At 37.3% G+C, this 12,495-nt stretch overlaps 1 protein-coding gene and 1 pseudogene across 1 annotated transcript in view; both read right to left on the bottom strand.

The window, feature by feature from the left end:
- The window catches only part of RNGTT (RNA guanylyltransferase and 5'-phosphatase), a 342,236-nt gene that overhangs the window by 20,774 nt on the left and 308,967 nt on the right, over positions 1–12,495 (bottom strand). The gene's annotated exons all lie outside the window — the stretch shown is intronic.
- On the bottom strand, positions 8,510–8,662 carry LOC131835018 (U2 spliceosomal RNA; annotated as a pseudogene).

Below are 12,495 nucleotides of genomic sequence, written 5' to 3'. Positions count from 1 at the left end.
CAAATTAATGGAAAAACATTACATGCAAAAACATCCTAAATCAGGACTCCTTTCTTAAAAGACTCTACTTCAGGTCAATGCAGACTCGCACTGAGATATTCTGACTGCAGTACCTGTAACCTACCTTTGCTATGTCCACTCATCCATTTACAGTCATTTTTTACTCCCTGCCATGCACACTACATTCTATTTTTACATATGCTTTCTCAGCAGCTGTGTTTCTTCTTCTTAGAGAAAGAAATCTGGAGGTACTGACAAAGGTATTACACAAGTACAGAGTAATAGTGACACTGCTTAGATTCCAAGGGTTCTATTTTTTTGTCTCTATGCATCCTTTGAAGGATATTCACAATAGATTTATTTCAATCTGCCTCATCAGCTTCATGTATTGGGCAATCAAAAACTACTCAGAAGATGTTGGAAGTTTGAAAATGATTAGAATAAATTATCTGCATGAAGTGTTACACTCCCTAAAAACCTTCCTCCAAAAAAAGGGTTGTTTTTTTTTTTGCCCAAAACGTACCCCAATCCCCTTCCATAAAATCCAATACTTTGGGGCTGATAGGAACATAAGATCATCAAAACAAATATTTTTATTCTAAAATGTTCAAATATTAAAATGCATCCCCCATTATCTCTGTTAATTAATATACTTTTAATGTGTGTGAATATTCATGCACTGAGATGGTATAAAACCAGGAGGAAAGAGAAAATTCATTATTTTCATAACTGGTACACAAAACTTACTTAATGTTTTCATCTAAGATACTTATTTTCTTCAGAACTATTTACTTTTAAAATTATCAACTAAGATTTTTCCTTCAGAGGGAACTAACATTTATTAAACAACTTCTATGTAGCCAGCATTGTGCAAGGCTCCTTATATACATTTATTATCCTTTTATAGTAATGAGGACATAAAGGATCATAGTATTTCATTCTTTCAAGGCTATGTTTGGATCTAGTGCTTTCTATCATAGTGTCTCTTAGTAGTATCAAGGAAATTCAACATACAAGAGGAAAGGAAAATTTTATTACTGTTCACTCCTAATCAAGAAATTACTAAATAGTTAGAATGGCCAAAATTAACAAGACAGGGGACAACAAATATTGGTGCGGATGTGGAGAAAGGGGAACCTTGTACTGTTGGTGGGAATGCAAGCTGAAAAACAATGCAAACTCTGGAAAACAGTATGGGGTTTCCTCAAGAAGTTAAAAATAGGGCGCCTGGGTGGCTCAGTGGGTTGAGCCTCTTCCTTCGGCTCAGGTCATGGTCTCAGGGTCCTGGGATCCAGCCCTGTGTCAGGCTCTCTGCTCAGCAGGGAGCCTGCTTCCCTCTCTGTCTCTGCCTGCCTCTCTGCCTGCTTGCAATCTCTCTCTCTGTCAAATAAATAAATAAAATCTTAAAAAAAAAAAAAAAAGTTAAAAATAGAGCTACCCTATGACCCAGCAATTGCACTACTGGGTATTTACTCCAAAGATACAATTATAGTGAAAAGAAGTGTCATATATACACCAATGTTCATATCAGCAATGTCCACAATAGCCAAACTGTGGAAGGAGCTGAGATGCCCTTCAACAGATGAATGGATAAAGAAGATGTGGTTCATATATACAATAGAATATTACTCAGCCATCAGAAAGGATGAATACCTACCATTTGCATTGACATGGATCGAATTGGAGAGTACTATGCTAAGTGAAATAAGTCAAGTAGAGACAGACAATTATAAGGTTTTACTCAGATGTGGAATATAAGGAATAGTGCAGTGCAGAGGATCATAGGGGAAGGGAGGGAAAGCTGAATGGGAAGAAATCAGAGAGGGAGACAAACCATGAGAGACTCTGGACTCTGGGAAACAAACTGAGGGTTACAGAAGGGAGGGGGGGTGGGGATATGGAGTAACCAGGTGATGGGCATTAAGGAGGGCAGGTGATGTGATGAGCACTGGGTATTACATGCAACTAACGAATCACTGAACACTACATCAAAAACTAATGATGTACTAAATGCTGGCTAATTGAACTCAATAAAAAAAAACTAAAAAACAAACAAACAAAAAAAGAAATTCCTAAATAGCTAGTGGAGTATCGTTTGCAGCCACCACAAACTAAAGGAGACACATGAGCTCTAGTAGGAGGTCATGTTAAGTTTAATGGAACAATGTTCTAAAACAGAAATAAGAAACTCAGGCTGCATGTGAAAAAAACAAACATAAACAGAAAAAAAAACCCACCAACCTCAAGTGCCATGGGTTGGCTAATACCAGTCTGGAGAAAAGAGGTCTGGAAAGAAGTCAGGAGGAACAGAAATCTCAGAAGTACGGAGGGAAAAGATATGGAAAGGAGACAAAGGAAGTTCTAAATGTCCTAAACCAGGTCTGTGAAATGAAGATAAAGTGCTTTTCAGCTGAGTAATACACAACAAAGAAAGATTTTAGTGATGATTACAGCTATTTAAATTTCTAGTAGGTTTCAGTGATTTAAAACAGCCTTTTCTGTCCTGGCAACTGGTTTATCTGCTTTTATTTTCAAAAGGGTGGGGGGTTGGGGAGAGATCGCTGCAAAGAATTATGCATGCACATAAAATGCACAAAAGTACTGGCTATTATCTAAAGATTTAGAAGTAATGGATTGCAATCTTTCAGAGAACAGAATTGTCACAATTCACAACTCCTGAAGATTTCATGTGGAACCAGATTAAATTTGTCATTTAGTTCCCACACCTCCCCACCCCCTCTATCCCCTTAGGTTTTTCTTCTAATCCTGTTCTGGTGAGGGTAATGGGAATGTCTCCTAGTGGGAATAAAGAACAGGAATCAAAACTACATAGGCAGAGAAAACCCTACATTTTTGGTCGTTCACCACTCAACTGCTCTTCTCAAGCCTTCAGAGAGTCCATTCTGAATAAGGTAGCTGTGGTTATCTATTATTTTCTGGGCAACAGCACTAAGCTACTTGGAATTAAGTCTGAAAAAATAAGGTCATTGGCTTTTCACCTTTCCTCTAAAAGGTAGCACAATCTTGATGCTGAGTCAAAATAATGTAACAAGTCATATATACTTGGCAGGAATGCTTTTAAATCACCAGGACTTTTATAGGGTATTCTCACACTAGCGTGCCTCCCTCTCATGGTGACTAAGTCAGCTCAATGCCATGACTATCAGAAATCACCATCTGAGTCTCTGAAGAGTGCTCCTCCTACAAATGCTGTGCTGTACCCCTCTGCCAACTTCGAGGCCAGTATACCTGCAACCCTGAGCTCCCACAGCTTGGGCTTCCACTGTGGTGGCCTGTTGTGCCAGGAGCATACTTGCTAGGTGACGGTCTGCTCTAGCAGAATGACAGTACAGTTCTCCAAAATTGGAGAACACTATGGAAAAGTAACAAGCTGAGAATCATCTGCTTTGTTTGCCAGCTGCCAGCTGTCACAGAAGACACAGCGGTAACCTTCTAGAACTGTGCTGTGCCCAAAGGCTCCAAATTATCCCCCCTTTAACTGTCTTGCCACTGCACTTCAGATGTTACCACTATCATTTCCAGTTTTGCTTTTGGAATATTCCAGGAACAGTAGTCCTTCAAATCCTACCATCTAATTGCTGCTAAATTTACATATAGTTACGCATCCCCCACTTTTATGTTAAATGGATATTCTAGTCCTGTTCTGTCCTTAGGACAGGGAAGGGGGATAGGTCCCTGCTTTAACTACTGCACAGCCTGGACTTTTACTAGCAGATAAATGCTGTGTAGCCCCACTCCAGGGCCTGCTGATGGCAGAGCAGACGGAAGAATAACCCAAAACTAACCATGAAACATGAACTCTGTGTTTAAAAGGTCGACAATCGTTTGGCAAGTTAGGGGAAGCAGCAGAGTGAACATTTGGAACTTAAAAAATCTGACATGATAAAAGGAAAAGTAGCTCCTTTTTAGTTATATTTCTTTTCCCTGGTTTTGTTTTTTAGCAATTTTTTTCTTAGCAATTTTTTTTCTTAAATAACTTTTTAGAAATCAAAACCCAAAAGAGAGAACAATTATGTTAATAATGCCAGGAAATTTGTTTGCTTTGTTCAATTGAGCTTCAAAAGCACTTCAGTTGAACATACACTTGTGATCACAAGTAATGCCTATTCTTATATCCATTTAAAATGTTTACTTTATTACAGCTTATTATAAATGTGAGTCTGAAATGCAGCACCATGGCTGCTCAATTTCCAGGCCACAATTTTATGATAATCGTATGAAATGTATTCATGTGTCAACAGAACTGTCTAACAATGCCCCAAATGGGGTTGTTAGCTGCTCTTCGGATGGCCACACAGTTCTGCGCTCCATAGCATTAAGAAACTGCTCCAAGCAGACAGCTCTTTGAGAATTTTAACTTCGCTTGGAACATTACTATTTTGTTATGCTTAGTTCGGCTTAACTGCTACTATCTCAAAATACAGGCAAGCTCCTGCAAGAACACTGACCCCAACCAAATACCCAAACATATGAATGGGCTACACTGGTTTTGTTACTTTATTTTATTGGTGGGTTTCCCTTTCAGGCAGCCTCCACCTAGCAGAGGGGATAAGACTGGAGAATTCCCCTGAACTTGAGGTTGCCTATTGCGTGCCGAAGTAAGAAGGTACCTGAGAGATATAGTCTGTCACCCTGGCATCTCAGAAAGGAGTTAAGGGAACATATATGCAGATCCAATAACTGGATATGGATGGTGGGTCTAGAGGTGTCTGTCCCTCTCAAGCACTGGTTTCTCTGCAGCACTCTGACCTTCCTCATGTTGGTGATAAGTAGTCCACATTACTGTCTAAGGCAGAGACTGAGATCTCAAGCAACTTTTTCCTGATTCAGCATTTCTTTTTTTTTTTTTAACTTTTTTAAAAGATTTTTATTTATCTATTTGACAGAGATAGATCACAAGTAGGCAGAGAGGCAGGCAGAGAGAGAGGGGGAAGCAGGTTCTCTGCTGAGAAGAGAGCCCAATGCAGGGCTCGATCCTAGGACCCTAGAATCATGACCTGAGTGGAAGGCAGAGGTTTTAATTCACTGAGCCACCCAGGTGCCCCTTGATTGAGCATTTCTTAAGACTCTATTACTCAGGTGCCAGGCCAAGTGCTTTTACAAGCTCATTATTTCATTCATAGGATCTGTTTGCCTGCAGTGGGCCATCTGCTTTATAGAGGAAGGGACAAGCATGTCCTATCAGGAACCAGGATCATGTGGTGATAAGCCATATACAGTTTTCTGCTTCACGTTTTTGTGTTTACTCTTAAGACGACCTCTCTAAATTGATAAAGCTGTGCAAATGCTCAATTTAAGACAATTCACTTTTTATACCCAACTGCCTTACAAAGAGTAGTAAGTCTAACAGAATCTTGGTTGGAAGGGAGCATGAGAGCTCACCTAGGCCAAGTCTCTTTTCAGATTGAAAATCCTGGGTTTCACAGAAAGCCTATGCTTTGTCCAAAGCATATGTCTCTTTAGGAGCAGAGTTAGAATGTGGGTCCAGGCTTCTGGCATCTTAGTCCAGTATACTGATCTTGTGTTGTACAAGACAGTTCTTCACAAGCAAAAGGGATAATTGTGCAAGCCAAATTTTTACATGCAATCATATAAGCTTCACCAAAGAGGAGAAAATATGTTTGACCTACTTCATCTAATGTAAGAAAAAGTTTATATTCCAACTTACTATGACACAGACACACACTTCATAAAACCTTTATATTTTTACTTAGTCTATCTCTGCTATTTTCCCTTCTATTTTATTTCATTAAAACAGAAACAAAATTGGTTGAGATCCCCGAAACTGCTTTCAAGACCAACCTCCCAAGTTAGAAAAAAGCCTCACAGAGTATAGAGAATAATGCATCAATTTCAAGCAACTATCAAGGAAGAGCACGGGGTGCATTTCACCTTTTCTAGTCTTGAATTACATGAAAAATGGAGGTGGACAACTCTCAGGACAGGAATCTTCCTGCTCAGGATGCTAAGCTAGATCCTACCCCATGGCTCCTTTCCACCTTCCACATGTCATCTCCTCCTCCAGAGTGACTGTCTCGGCCAGGCACAGACTCTCACCCATCTCTTCTGGAGTCCTGTTGGCATGGCATGCTGGCAAAAAAGAGCTGATGCTTAAAGATGACATTTTCTCTACAGAAGGAAGCCTATTTTGTCAGGTCCTGAAATACCATGTGATATATGACTTTACAATAACTTCTTCCTTCTGTTACAGAACCCCCCCGCCCTTAGATGGTAAGCTCCTTGAGGAAACGAAACAAGAGCCCTTGTTTTGTTCAATGCCAGATCCTGCTGAACATATAATGGGTGCTCAATAAGTATGTGTTTAAAAAAAAAAACAAACCAAAAAGCTTGATGAATATTACACAAAGAAATTATAGAAATGATATCAGAAGTTAAAACATTTCAGTGACTATTAAATGACTTTCATCCTCTGGACTGACCCAGTTCTGTTCTTGAGCCAGGCATTTGCACTTATTCTTCCCACTGTCTGGTACATCATCCTCTCTTTCGCCCTGGCTAGCCACTTCTCTTTTACCAGGATCACTTTCTTTGGGAAATCCTCTGATTCAACAGATTTTTGTGCTTCACTGATATAGTCACGGTACCCTAATTAGAAAAAGACAGCCTACTGAATTCTCTATATCTCCAACTTGACAATAAGTTCAATCAGGATGGAGCTTTAATACAGTGCCTAGGACACAGTATGTGCTCAATTAAAATTTTTGCATGCATACATGCATGAAAAGTTATGTACTTCTGACCTGAAAACAAAACCAAAGCAAAACAGAATAAACCCGCCATAGTGACCAAGTCATATAGGTAATTAGATGGATCAACCATAGCTTTCTAAGTAGAAATCCTTTTAAACCATGCTGTCACATGAAATTTGTCTTCTATTTTGTGGATGTAGGTATGGTTCCTAGTCAAAGAGGAAACAGGATGGTAGCTACTGGTGAGATCTGAATGGGGAAAGAGGGAGGAAAAAGTAAGCAAACAAACCATCAACCATGCATTTTTATGTCAGATGGGTAACAAACATACAAAATAGTTAAGACATTCTATCCATTATAAACCAAGAATTTTCTGCTTCCTAAAATATGAAAGATGATGACACATCCACGCTGTATTTATCAATACTGTTCACAGAAGTAGGAAAAAAGATAAAGTCATCGAGAGGCCAAGGGGAGAAGCACAAGATAACACGTAATTTTAAGTAATTTATTTATACAGCTTTACTGACAAGAATTCAAACTTTATAAACATAAACTTTTCAGATTGAATGTCTTCATAAACATTAACCCTTTATCTTCTTATGAGCTAGTTTTGCAAATCTAATTTTATTCTTTAAGATTTTTATTTAGTTGACAGAGATCACAAGTAGGCAGAGAGGCAGGCAGAGAGAGAGGGGGAAGCAGGCTCCCCGCTGAGCAGAGAGCCCGATGCGGGACTTGATCCCAGAATCCTGAGATCATGACCTAAGCTGAAGGCAGAGGCTTAACCCACTGACCCACCCAGGCACCCCATCAAGAGTCTAATTTTAAACAGTGACTTAGGATCCATGTAAACAAGGATGAATTCAAAATAGGTTTCTACCTTTCTGCTGCTTCTCTAAAATGAGACTTTATTTTCTTCTTAAAATAATTTCACATATATTTTCCACAGTAAAAATCTTAAAATATATCTCCATCGATATTTTCTACCAAATCTACAGATATAATGATCAGCAAGATCCTTATTTCTCAAGAAATAAGACTTCCAAACTGGTTCAAAATGGCCTTGGTAACAATATTCAGACTACACAAAGATAGAAAAGACATATGACAAGCCACTAAAAGTCTGCCCTGAGAGTACAAACGGCTGGTTTCAAGTCTCTAATAATTTATCACTTATTAATGATCTGATAGATGATTTAATGAATAGCCTATTAATAAGATCTAAATTTGAATTTGAAAGTTCTTTAGAATATCCATTAGGAAAACTAATATAATGAAAGAATTCTAGAGGAGGTATTTTTGCAAAAGAAAATCACAGAAAATAAGATATAACTTGGAAAAAACATAAAAGATGAAGTCCTCGTAAATATTTAATATGTAAGGGAAAATGGAAAAGCTGTAATCACTGCAGAGAAAGATACGACGGTAGACAGACTGAGTGAGATTTAAAATGAGACATTCATGCCATTATATTTATATATTATTGTTATTAATAGTTCTCACTCCTTTTAACAGGAGATACTTTTGGAGGAAAGACTCTTGAAGGGAGAAACAATATCCTACTGCAGGATGGAGAATTAGGGTGAAGTTCAAGCAGTTTGCTAAGGCTCACTCTTTTTTCCATCTTTTTCTCTACATTTACTCAGAAAACTATAAAATGCTTTTTAAAAAGGTAACAAGGAAGATATAAACACAAAAGCAATCATTCTTTTATACTTGTTTTCTGTGTAGGCTGTGTGTGTGTGCATGTGCACATGCTTTGCAAGTACATGTGTATGCATGTGATATATATAAAATTTTTTTTCAGATCTTACATATCAAATCCAGGGATTTTAGAAAGCATGCAGCTGGCGCTGGATATTAAAAAATTATTTTCTAAAATTTAGACAAGAATACACTTGATCTTAGCCAAAAGGCCGAGAAGCGATTAAATTTAGACAAGAATAAATTAAACCTTCCAAATGAAGACAGGATAAGAACAGAAACCTTTACTTTCATTTTTGAAACTTCTTAAGTCCTAGAGTGATAAACAAATCCCAGTCCTTGATGTACATATATACATAACTGCCTGTTTAGTCAGAAAATGGCATATACAGGAATAGAATCCTACATCATTGGTGATCAGTCCTGCAGTCTTTAATTTCATCATTTGGATGTATGTGCTTATTTTTATTTATAGCCTGCAGATCTACAGATATAGGGCTTAGAGTTTCTAGTATTCACCCTATCTGGAAATGTATCAAATTCAACCCCCACTCTTTGGTCCAAGAATAGGAACACATTCTCCTTTTTTTAGAGATACAGGTAATTTATACAACAAATAGTATCACTGGTATCACCGCGCAATCAAATTCCTGTGAATCAAAAGAATTTCCCCCACCACCATCTGGGGAGAAGTAGGTGGGCGTACATTTGTATCACAAAGAAACCAACCATAATGCTTCTAGGGTCGGAGCTCTCTCTAGCCCCTGTCCCCAGGATGAGGAGGAAGGCCCCATTTGACTGCTGTCTCTGATATAGACACTGTCTACTCCAAGCACCTTGGAGTAGATCTAGTTCTTTAAAGAATGCCAGAATGGTCGCCTTCTATAGACCTAACATTTAAAATTCTGCTTTATTAGAGTAATTCCAATTTACCATTGCTTATTGACAGCTCACCCTTTGGTAAACTAGATCAAATTTATAAGGAGAAGCAGACATATGTTACTATGAGGTCATTCAGTCATGGAAGGTTGCAAGCTTACTCTTCCCTGACTCCAAAGCTCTTATCTGTATTGTCTCAATAAAGTTTTCAAAGCATTTATTTTGACTTTGAATATTTTCACTTTCTTTTTTAAACCCTTAAAGTTATTTTAAATAATCACAAGTGTATTTTTAGTTTGGGTTTTAAAAAAAAAAAAACTAGAAAAGATCCTTGACATGATTTAATGAAAAACTGTATTTTTTTTAAAAAGATTTTATTTATTTATTTGACAGAGAGAGATCACAAGTAGGCAGAGAGGCAGGCAGAGAGAGAGGAAGGGAAGCAGGCCCCCTGCTGAGCAGAGAGCCCGATGCGGGACTCGATCCCAGGACCCTGAGATCATGACCTGAGCCGAAGGCAGCAGCTTCACCCACTGAGCCACCCAGGCACCCGAAAAACTGTATTTTTGCTTAAAAAAATTGCTTTAAGATGAAGACAAGAACCCCAAGTCTCACACCCAATTCTGAGCTCCTTCCGACATACCACACTGCTGCCTTTTTACTTCTTCACAGATAACTAAATAACATGCAATTTAAGGACAATTTGATATGGCATTTTCCTAACCTTGCCAGATTACTGAGATAATTCAGGAAAGAGCACTACAAGAGTATTACAAGAGAACAGTAAGAACTCTGGAGTAGGCAGAACTAGATTAAAATCCTGACTCAGGTACTTTTGATCCATGTGCATTGAACTTCATGCTACACAATCCTTAGGCTCTAAGCTATTCAATTTTTAAGTCATGTAACCTGGAGCACGATGCTTGCAATCTGCCAGATGGCTGCTGTTGGGACTGAATGAGTTAACTTATGTAAACCATTTGGTAGACATCAGGGGACACAACTCTGTTAGTCTGCTTTCCTGTTATTTCCTGGGGTTATTCAGCACTCGATTTATGTAGGAAAACATGATAACATATTAAATAAACAGAAGAAATTTTCTTCCATTTCATTTCCTTTAAGTTCATTGTGAACAATAAGAAAATAAAACTAAATAAATTGAAGAAATGGAAACCCATGTGGTTCACTCTTATATGCTTTAGCATAAAACTATTAATGGTAGTAAATGAAGGCAAATAATGGATTATTTGGTTTATTTGCATTCCGTTTTTTGCCAACCTGGATGGAAAAAAGTTGGCTATTCCAAGAGATTATTTATGAATTAAAGCCAAAGTAAAACCTGGCTTTGAGACGGCATACCTTGGGCTCAAAATATTTCTTTAAGCTGGAATTCTGTGTCATGGACATAGCTCCTGAGCACAATACCCCATGTGTCCTATCTTCTCAGCAGACAAGTATCAAGTTTTGGGCACCCCAAGTCTTCTATAATAAATATGCAAAATACATACCTATGGTGTTATTTACTCACTCAGTTTCTCATGTCATAATTTCTCATATGAAAAAAAAAACTGTAAAAAGAAAGCATATCTGAAGATCCTAATGATCTGAATCCTGAGGTAATAAAAGAATAAGTTCTCTTTTGTAATGTCTTATTAAATGCCTTGGAGGAGGGGTGATGGGAGTAGAAGGAAACACCATTTTTTAAAATGACTTTTATAAACCAGTATTGTGGTAGGTGCTTTGTCCACACTATTCTGTACAACGCACAGAATAATTCTAAGAAGTAGATATTTCTCCCATTTTATAGATGAAATACAAAGGTATATCCACCAAAGTACATTAATTGGATAAGAATCTCACCAGGTTTGTCAAAGTTCTAAAGTCTACCCTAGGGTTCCGGGATTAATTTGATTTTCTATTGAATGGCAAATCATCCTTGTGCATTTTAATAGATTCATGAAAAAATTTCCATAAAGATTTCTAAAAACTAATTATGAAAGTTAATCCCACACCCCAAAAAGGACATAAACATGTCTCACACACCAGCCCGCCACATTTCTCACAATTAAATCTACACAAAAAAGCACAAGAGCCAAAACAAACTAAAAACCAAAGTGTTCAATATTCTTTTGGATAAGGTATATTCTTTCTCTAATGTGCCAAATTTCCATATTGGTTAAATAGCATGAGCAATTTTCACACAGGAAATCTCTTATATTTATAGCAAGCTAATTACTCTCTAGAAGTGACTGTCATATGCATGTGGATGGTTTTAGGATTCAATTTTGTCAAAAGCTGGAAAATTAATTCATGCCTCATCCCATGCAAGCCCTATGTTTTAAAAGATTAAAAGCTACTACAAAGACCTATTACCAGGGAATTTCTGAAGACTACCCTTGACTAAAAAATTAATTAATCTAGTTTTCTTTGGATGATATAACCTACCAGATAATTTGTTTGCTATGACAAATTCAATGTTCCATCTAATTGTGAAGGAAATAACTGTTTATTAGAGAGAATAAGTTTTAAGTTTAGACATAAAAAAAAGTTTACATCTTAATCGTGAATGTACTTCACTGACACAAAAACAAGATTCCTGCAAATAAAATGCTCACTAATTCTAATTTTCTTTTCTTTTAAAAGTAAATGAGACATATAGGCATTATTAGTTGAATATAATGTGAGATAGTCACACTGCTCTCTACTATTTATAGAAAGGCACTTTTCCTATCTCTACAGCTGTTTTTAATACACCCTTTTCTCAAAAGTTACAATAAGCTATTTACTACACAATAACTGTTTTCTCTCAAAAGAGAAATATAAGCAACATTTGAAAACTTCAATTTGTTGCAATATAGAACCGTCTGCTGAGTTTCTTATTTTGTACCAGCAAAAGTGACTTATGCTACTTAAGCTACTGTCATACAAAAAATACTTAAAACGATTACCAATTTTGACTCTTACTCGAATTTTTGAATATGGTAATACATTTCAAACATGATGTCAAAGATGCCACTTGACTACTGCAAATATGGAATCAACATATGGTGTGTCCCTGAAGATTATGAAGAACACTTTCTATTTTAGAGGCGGCAACATCTATTTCTTAATCTACACAGAGTCTCGCTAAAGCACACGATACTATTATACTAGAGGTCTCCAGCAGTTATTATACTTT

This window comes from Mustela lutreola, chromosome 6 (assembly GCF_030435805.1).
Source record: "Mustela lutreola isolate mMusLut2 chromosome 6, mMusLut2.pri, whole genome shotgun sequence".
NCBI classification, from domain to species: Eukaryota; Metazoa; Chordata; class Mammalia; order Carnivora; family Mustelidae; genus Mustela; species Mustela lutreola.
Note: the sequence above shows the minus strand (reverse complement) of the source record. Positions and strands in the feature narration are given on the sequence as shown.